Genomic DNA, 9,739 nt, shown 5'->3' with positions numbered 1-9,739 from the left:
ATTATTAACATACTACATTAGTGTGGAACATTTGTTATAATAGTGAGAGTTATAATATTGACACCTTATTAACTAAAGTCTGTAGTTTATTCAGATTTCCTTAGTTGTTACTTATTGCCCTTTTTGTATTCCAGGATACCACAACATATTTAGTTGTCTAAATATATGTCTCTGTAGGCTTCTCCTGACTGTGACAATTTCTCAGACTGTCCTTGTTTTTGATGACTTTGAAAGTTTTGAGAACTGTTCAGGTATTTTGTACAATACCCCTCTATTGGGATTTGTCTGATGTTTTTCTCATGATTAGACTGGGGTTATGTTTTCTGGGGGGAGCAGAATCACAGAAGTAAAGTGAATTTTTAATCACACAATATCAAAGCAACATACTACCTACATCACTTATGATGGTTGAAGTTGACCTTGATCACCTGGCTGAAGTAGTTTGTCAGGTTTCCCCACTGTGAAATTACGCTTTTCCCCCTTTTCCACACTGTACTCTTTATAAAGAAGTTACTATGTGCAGTGCACACTTAAAGAGTAGGTGTTTAGCTTCCCTTCCTTTAGGGTAGAGTATCTACATAATTTATTAGGAATTATTCTGTGTGAGAGGCTGTCTCTTCTCCCCCATTTACTAACTTATTCAATCATTTATTTATATCACTATATGAATATTTACTTTACACTTTGGGTTATATTCCAATGCCACTATAATTATTTTGTCTTTCAGTTGGCTCCTTTGTGTCACTTTGACATACTCCCATCATAGAGAGATTTTGTTTTGTTTTGTTTTTAGCACTTCTTTACTTTCTAGTGCTACAAGATTCTTGGCTTATCTTGTATATTTTCTGCCCCTGCCCTAGAATCAGCCATTTCTCCAAGGAGACCTGGTTCCCATTATTGGAGAAAGAAATTAGAAACCAAGATTTAGGTGCTAGGTGTGCTTTCTGTAGAGCACTTTTATTAGTTGCAAGTTTACATCTACTTGTGTGATTATCTAATAAATGTTTTTCTCATCCACAGGGTGTTCCAGTAAGGTGGGGACCATGTAGGCTTTTGTTCTTATTGTGTCCCTAGTGCCAAGCACAGGCTCTGCTACATAATAAGCATTTAATTGTTTCTAGATTAAAAGCAGTGTATGTTTCATGGAAATGTCATCCTCTTGATCATCCAGGACAGAAATATCTGAGTAATTTAAGTCTTAATCATCTTTCTCACTCTTCACTTTTAGTCATCAAATCCTGACAATTTCTAGAATGCATTTTCTAATTTCCACTCTACTGTGGCATCAATTCTAGCACATACTTTCTATCTATGGACAACCACAGTAGCATGTGGTATCCATGCTGCTAGTTCAATCTATACTTCATATTGCTACAAAATTAATCTCTCTAAAGCACAGATCTGACAAAGATACTTCTCTAATTAAAAACCCATTATAGGAATGGAAATATATACCATGACATCATTTGTGAGATGTCAATTCTCACAAATTGACTCATATATTCATAGATTTTATTTATAGATTTACTGATTTAACACAATCATGTCTTAACCATGACAGTTTTTTTAGTAGAAATTGACAAACTGTTTCTAAATGGAAATCTTTATTAATCAAGATAGTGTGCTACTGGCATAAGTATTGACCAAAATATCAATGTGACAAAATAAAGATCCCAGAAGTAGATGCACATTTATACAGTAATCTTATTTTTTTGTTGTTGTTGTTTGTTTTTTGCTGTACGCGGGCCTCTCACTGCTGTGGCCTCTCCCGTTGCGGAGCACAGGCTCCGGACGCGCAGGCTCAGCGGCCATGGCTCACGGGCCCAGCTGCTCCGTGGCATGTGGGATCTTCCCGGACCGGGGCACGAGCCCGTGTCCCCTGCATCGGCAGGCGGACTCTCAACCACTGCGCCACCAGGGAAGCCCTACAGTAATCTTATTTTTGACAAAGATGCCAAAGCAATATAATAAGAAAGAAAAAAATATTTTCAACAAATGGCACTAGAATAACTGTCCATCGATATGGATAAGGGAACATTGAACCTAGCCTCACACCATACACAAAAATTAATTTGGCATGGTTCAGGGACCTAAATATAAAGTAAAATACCATAAACATTTTAAAGGAAATCATGGAAGAATATCTTTGTCACTTGGAGGTAGGCAAATGGTTCTTAGCCAGGACACAGAAAATACAACCAATGAGAAAAATTGATAAATTAGACTTCATAAAACTTTAAAACTCTGCTCATCAAATGATACTGCTAACAAAGTGAATAGGTAAGCTATGTAAACTACGTAAGGTAAGCTACTGGGGGAAATTATTTTTTTAAAAACTTATATTTGACCAGGATATGTAAAGAACTTCTACAGCTGAATGATAAAAAGACAAACAGCCAATTAAAAATGGTCACAAAAATTGAAGAACGCTTCACAAAAGAAGATATACAAATAGCCAATAAGCACATGAAAATTTGCTTATGTCATTAGTCATCTTGGAAATGAAAATTAAAATCACAATGAGATACCACTACACACTCACCAAAATAGTTAAAGATAAAAGGACTGAAAACACCAGATACTGACGAGGATGTGGAGAATGAGGAACTGTCACACATTGTTGGTAAGAATGTCAAATGATATGATCACTTTGGGAAAAAGTCAAAAATCTGGTTTCTTATAAAACTTAAAATTCCACTCACCTTATGATGCAACCATTCAACTCCTAGGTATTTACCCAAGAGCCATGAAAATACATGTCTATAAAAAATCATACAACAAAGTTCATAGCAGTTTTATTAGTAATAGTCTAAAACTGGAAACAACGCAGGTGTCCATCAACAGGACACTGATAAACAAACTGGATAGACTTGTATATACAAACAGGATACACAAACTGGATAAACAAACTGTGGCATATTCATCCAGTAAAGCACTGCTCAGCAATAAAAGAGAATTACTGATGCACGCAGCAGCATGGATGAATCCCAAAAGCATCATGCTGAGTGAAATAATCTAGACACAAAAGAGTACATTGTTGTTCAGATTCAGATTTCTGCTTCCTCCAGACAACACTGTAAAAGAGGCTAGTATTAGATTGTGGCTTCCCTTTGCTTTCCTCTACTTGGCAAATCTAAGTTAATTTTTCCCCGAAATACTTATCCATTTATCTCAACATATTTACATACTGATTTGAAATACCTCCTTTATCATATACTAAATATTCATATATTTGAGTACGCTTCTAGATCTGTTCTGTACACTAATTGGTCTCTTCTGTCACATCTCATTGTGGTTATTGTGATTTTAGAATAGATTTTAATATTAGAGTGTGTACCTTATTTGTTTTATAAAAACATTTCTAGCTATTATCAATTGCTTATATTTCAGATAAGCTTTAGAATCATCCTGTCTAGGCCCCCTAAAATCTATTTGGGATTATGTTAAATCTGTAGATTAATTTGGGGAGAGTTGACCTTTCTTTGATAATGAGGTTTCTTACATAGGAATAAGCTCTCTTTCTTCATTTATTTAAATCCTTTTAGATGACAATGGAAGTTTATAGTTTTTTTCATATAGGTGAAACTTGAAATGGCCAGTGAGGCTGGGATATAGCAAAGCAAGGTAGGACCACCAGTTCAAAGCTCCTCACTGAGAAGAGAGCTAGCCTAGGAAAGACAAAACATGAGGATCCCTATCTCTCTCCCCATATGGCATCAACCCCCTCTTCTGGTCTGGCCCCTTTGTCAGTTTAGCTGTTCACTAGTCATTTGTATATTCTTTCTTCATCTGTACTCCAGAAATTCCATTTGGGGAAAAGCATAATGTTCTATATCCGCACTGTCCAATATGGTAGCCACTATTGGACAGTGCCGACCTGGGATACTGGTTTCTAGGTAAGCCTGGGGTTTGAGAGGTGGTATGGTGATTCTGGTTATTCATATGAGCACTTGGGACACCAAAACTACACCACCAGGAGGTTTTTAGTTGTCTTTAGCCCCAAATGTCCATATGCACTAATTCCATTTATGGACAGGCTCCTCTTGACTTCCCCTGCTGGCTATAACCTCTGGCTATATGAGTGCCCCTGGGGCAATCCTGGCTCAGCCAGGGAACTCTCTGATGACTCTTTAGGCAGACAGAGTTCTCCAGCCTCCTTAGTTTCACTCATTATCTCTCATCAGACTTTGGTGCTATGAGCCAGGGACTTGGATAATTTGCTTTGCTATAACCCCCACCTGGAGGCAAGAGTACAAGCCTCTCTAGGCCTCTCGACTGTCACTGCCACATAGGCTGATTGGAAAATGGGAAGAATATCCAAAGCTGAGGTAGAGCTGTACACCAACATCTGGGCTGAGGCCTGGATTGGGGAAGGTATCCAGGAACTTGAAGCCCTGTCCAACTGCTGCAAGTAATCAGTGAAAGGGTCCAGCCAGCGGTCAGTGCCATGAGTCACAGAGCAAACAGAGCCAGGGCCAAGCCACAGGTCAGCAATGAGACACTGAGATTCTGGGATCAGGCAGCCCCTTCATAGACTTGGCCAGGAGGGGTAGCTGGGGAGGCTAGAAACACAAAGCAATAAGGGAAAGAAGGGATGCTGGCAGATACCAATCTTCTGGCATCCAGAGTCACTCTAAAGAGGGTTGGTCATTTGTTCTAGAGAAGAGCTCACTTGCAAGTCTCCTCAGAGCAGATCAGCTGAGGCCAGAAGCCAGATGAGTGGCTGGGCCAGGAGGGGAGTCATAAACAGCAAAGTTAGGAGGAGACAGACCACTGATTTGGGAGAGAGGCTTCTCTGGGTCTGGACTGGAGATCTAGGTTTCTTGGTATGGACCTCTGGCCAGACAGAGGCTGATTAGGGAGAAGAGTGATGAAGGGATCAGCCTTGTGGGAGAATCCATGCCAATCCAAAGTGGGCAGAGGCCCTAGTTGAAGTCAAGAGTTCTACACTGGTTAGTGTAGAAATGCTGGGTGAGACTGCAAGGACTTGTGGTGTCTCAGATCTTTCTATTGACAGTTAGGGACTGACAAAGGGCTAATAGGAATCTCTGGGGTCTGTGAAACCCTCAAGGTGTGTCCTAGAATCTGGGATCATTCCTAGAACTCCTCTCCCTTCCTGCCACTCTAAGGCCACTGTTTGCTTCCACTACCCTCCCCTTGCTCCTTTGGGCTCCTCTCCTTCATTTGGGCAATGACCTGAGAGAGTCTTCCTGGTTCCCACTTTCATTTCTCCTGCCCTAAAAGAAGTCACCAGCCTTTTGTATTAGGGACTTCTGGGGAATGTTTTGGAATCTTCTAAAAGTCTCCTGTACCACCCTTTGTCTCTGGTCCTCTTCATCTACTCCCTCTTCCCCAACTTCTCTGTTATAGTGCCCAGAACCCATGCCTTATGGTTCCTCTATTATCCTGGAGAGGTAAGCTCACCACATTTCCCCCATTCTCAGCACTTTTCTATTCTCTAGATCTACAGGTTTTTGCTTCCAAAACTTCTTTCTAACTTTTTATCTAAACAAACAAACAACAACAACAAAAACGGATGCCTATCTCCCAATCAGACTCAAGTGAGTCATTCCCACCTCAGGATCCACAGGTCAAGCAACCCCAAAGTCCCTGGGTCCCTATCCTCACGCTACAGAACAAAATCGTTATTGGTCATTTCCTACAAGGAGCCTAGACCAGAGCTACAGTGGAGGACTCTGATGTTGGGTCTGATTTCACAGCACATGTGGAAAAAACATTTACATATGGTTGTTTAGAAATCTGCTTATGCTCTTGGAATATTCTCTTAAACATTCCATTCTGGCATAATTCAGTTTCCCAAGTCCAAATCCTAACAGAAAACATTTTGAAGAGTGGTGATTGCTAAGGAACCATCCAACATATATTATGAATACCATACGTTTTGGCTTTAGAAGGCAAAGAACTTAGGTTTGGAGAAGGAACATTTAATCCCTCTTGATTGGGGAAAAGACAATCACAGGGTTTCGTGCTGGGAAGCAGCCCATACCTGGCCATCTTTATTTCCCTTTTGGATTCTCTCAGATTCCTTAGAAACAAAGGCAGAAGCACTATGATGGGAAGAAAATGGCATATTTGATTAATAACTTGAGTAGAGAGGGCTGTTAGGAAACAGCCACAAGAATGATTCCTTCAACATCACAATTCATGATTGGGGAGGATGGTGTCAAAGGAGAGATGCCCAAGTTGTTCTTCCTTTCTTTCTTTGCTTGAGATAGCCATTAAAAATTTGAAGGAAGGTCAGTACCTTACATAGAAACCAGCAGATTAAAGAAAGGGAAAGAGTAGACAAGTACTAAATTGATCAGGTTAGGCTTAGCAAGGACATTTCATTGAAGTTCCTAGGGAGTTGTGTTTCTCTAAACCTTGTTTTAATTGTGTATCCCATTTACTCATTTTAGTTTATCTTGATGCCCAGCTGTATTAATTAGGTTAAAATGGAGTAGTAAAGTTTATTAACTTTATTTACTTAGCCATTCCCCAAAAGAATTTAACTATTTTTACCAGAGGACATAACCAAGACTCTGATACCTGCTACTTGGTGACTGTCCTAATTGCAGGATAATTCTAGAGAGGAAACAGCCATCTTTTGAAAGTCTGCCTATACAATCTCACATTTGTAAAATACTGGTGATTCCCAGTGTGTTTGATGGACCTGGAGCCCACTTTAACTTCCTTGTGATGGGGGGGGCCGTCTGTGGGGAACAAGGTCCAGCTGAGACTTCTAACCTAGAGAAACTTGGATACTTCATTTGTGCCATTTATGACTTTTGAGGGATTATTGGTGTGCCTGGCTTTGCCTTAGAGATTGGCCCTCTGTTGATAAACCACATATGGTCTTGGAAATCACAGAAAGAAGAGAGACAATAAATTATTCTCTAATTGACTAGAACCAATGAATCTGACCTTTCCTGAGCAAAGCTATGAATCTTTTGACGATGAAGCTGCCACTTGGCAGATTAGTCATTGTCAGATTTGTAAAGGGCTGACCTACCCAGACACAACAGCTTCCCAATACTAACAAGATGGAGGAATCCATGCTCAAAGACACTGCTAAACCTACCTCTGCATATTGGCAGTGATTTTCCTGCTTATGTGTGCTTGGGGGGAAGGGGAAGACTAGCAGACAGGGCAGCAATGATTGGCAAATTGGTGAAGATCAAGGGCTAGCTAGGTCATATAGGCATCAACATTAGCATAGAGTACCAGAGTTCAGAAACAACCAGGAAACAGGCTGGGTCAGGCAATGGGAGGAGGAGTCATAAATGTCTCCTGAAAAACATTTAAGGGAGGGTGAGGAGCATAAGAATTCCGGAGTGCTCATGGCCTTCCACTCTCTAGTAGAAAGCTGTGTGGCTGAGGCACAGCTTGGTCATCCTGGGGCCCTGGAGATACCTGCACAGAGACCTGCATTCCTGAGCTGCAGAGGACATGGCCAACCACTCCTTTAGGCTGCACTCAATTCTGCTTTGGTGGGAACAGCCCAGACTAAAGGTTCAACCATGGAGTATGTCTCATCAAGCAAAGATACCTTTTTCTAACACCTACATTGCTCAGAACCCTGTGTGAGGCAAGGTCAGGCCAGGGCAGTTGGAAGGCACTGGTCACCAGTGCCTCCCCATTGCCTACAGGACAAAGACCAAGCTCCTCAGCCACCTCGAGAGCATCCATGAGCTGAACCCAATCCACCTCTCCAGGTTCATCTGTCACCTTTGCCCCTCACTTACAAAGCTTTATTTTCAGTCACATGGATTGATTTGCTGTTCCCCAAACTCATGCCCCTCCCTGCTACTGTGATTTTGCTCAGGCTTTTCCTCTCATCCATCTGACAACTACCCCTACCCCTCACACCTCCCTTACCTACTCATCCTTCAAAGCCCAGTCCAAATGCCACTTCTTCCAAGAAACCCATCCTGATACCTACACCCTCTGCTTCACTTTTCGTCTGTTTAGTGGCAGAGCTAGGTCTGTGCAAGTGACTGAGGGAACTGTTGGCAAACAGGGACCAAAGCTGACCCAAACCCTGTCACTGCAACAAGGCTTGTCCAAATCCTGGTCTGGATCAGGTTCCAAATACACTCTAGCTAGAATGAAATACATTCCTTCCACCTCAGACAAGTAGAAAGTCTTTTCTTTCTTCTTCCAAACTTTCTCAGTTTTGATTTATAGAGTTCATTAACTTAGTTATTTTCCTCTCTTCTCATCCTTTGTGGCTGTTTCTCTAGAAAGCTGATCTTTTAGTTCCAAGGTAGAATTAAATAACTAACCTTTATGGGGACACTTTGTTTTCAAAGCACTTTCCCATCTACTACCTAATTGATCCCCACATTCACTTGTGAATTATCCCCACTTTAGAGCTGAGGAAACTGGCTCCTGTGTGAAGCAACTTATCCAGGTCAGAGAAATTAAGTGGTCAGCCAGAGACTAGAGCCCAGACTGTCTGTCTCTAAATCATGCTCTCCCCACTAACAGCAACCACAGCAACGGAAACAACCACCAAGGAACACTTATTGACCACTCAGTGCTATGCACCTCCTATGGATTATCATGTTTTATCCTGACGACAGTCTTGTGAGGCAGGTGGTATTATTATTTCCAGTTTGCAGAGGTCTGGAGGTTTAGGAAGCTTGGGCAACTGACTGGAGGGCACATGGCCGATAACTGGAATTGGCACTTAAATCCGGATCTGGCGGACTCCATTGAGCCTAGTTGCTTGGAACAGCAGTTTCCAAGCCATGCTGTCCTTGTGTGCTGGGAAAGGCTGTGCCATGACATTCCCAGCCACCTGTGTGCATCCAGCCACTAGACTAGAAGAACCAGCCATTCCCTTGGAGTCAGAAGATCTGTGCACCAGTCCTGGCCCAGCTATCTATGCTGGAGAAATCACTGACTGTCCCTGGACATCAGGTTTTCATTTGTAAAAGGACTTGGACTTTGTTGTGTCACAAACCTAGGTTGGAGTCCTGTCTGTCTCACTAGCCAGTAGTGGGATATTGGATCTGTATGAGTTTTATTTCTTTCCTCTGCAAAATATGGGTCATAATCATACCTGTCTCATAGGTTATTGTGAGAATGACAGCACATAATGCCTGAGGAGCACTCAGCCTTATGCCTGGTACCATGTATACACTTAAGAAGTGGCAGTTGCTGATGGCATCATTTCTTCTTTCAAGCCTAAAATGTTGGCATTTTGTCCATCTCAATATCTCTCCTCTCCTCGAGTCCTGAGGCCCAACCCTTTCTACTGGCACTATTAATCCCTTCCCCATCCAGCTTCCTGAGATCCCAGCCTCTTTTGCTGTATTGACTCTGTGCAGCCTAGAAGATGCTTAAGCATGTCTTAGTCTCCTGGAGCTACTTTGATTTTTCCTCTCTCTTCACCCCAAGCATCTGGAGAATGGAGACTGCCTTCAAGGCCACCCCATCCTTACCCTGGCTCCATCCTTGGCTCCCAGCCACCTGTCTCTGTCTCCCAGTACTCCCCAGAACCTGATCCCACAACAGACATCAATATTCCTGACTGCCAAATCCAATGGCCTCTTCTTGCCTAAGGCTCTTCCTCAGGCTCTCTGTACAGAGCTGCTCGCTCCACTCTCCTGAGATTGGTTTTCTTTTCTTTCAGCAAACATACCTTATATTTGAGTCTCCCAGAAAGTTTCTGAAAACTATCATGGATGAAGCACCGAGACAGGAATGTTGGCCTCTTCCCAAACTTGTTGAC

This window comes from Delphinapterus leucas, chromosome X (genome assembly GCF_059928025.1).
Source record: "Delphinapterus leucas isolate spDelLeu-1000000601 "Yukka" chromosome X, BTC_Dleu_Yukka2, whole genome shotgun sequence".
In the NCBI taxonomy this organism is placed as follows: domain Eukaryota; kingdom Metazoa; phylum Chordata; class Mammalia; order Artiodactyla; family Monodontidae; genus Delphinapterus; species Delphinapterus leucas.
Note: the sequence above shows the minus strand (reverse complement) of the source record.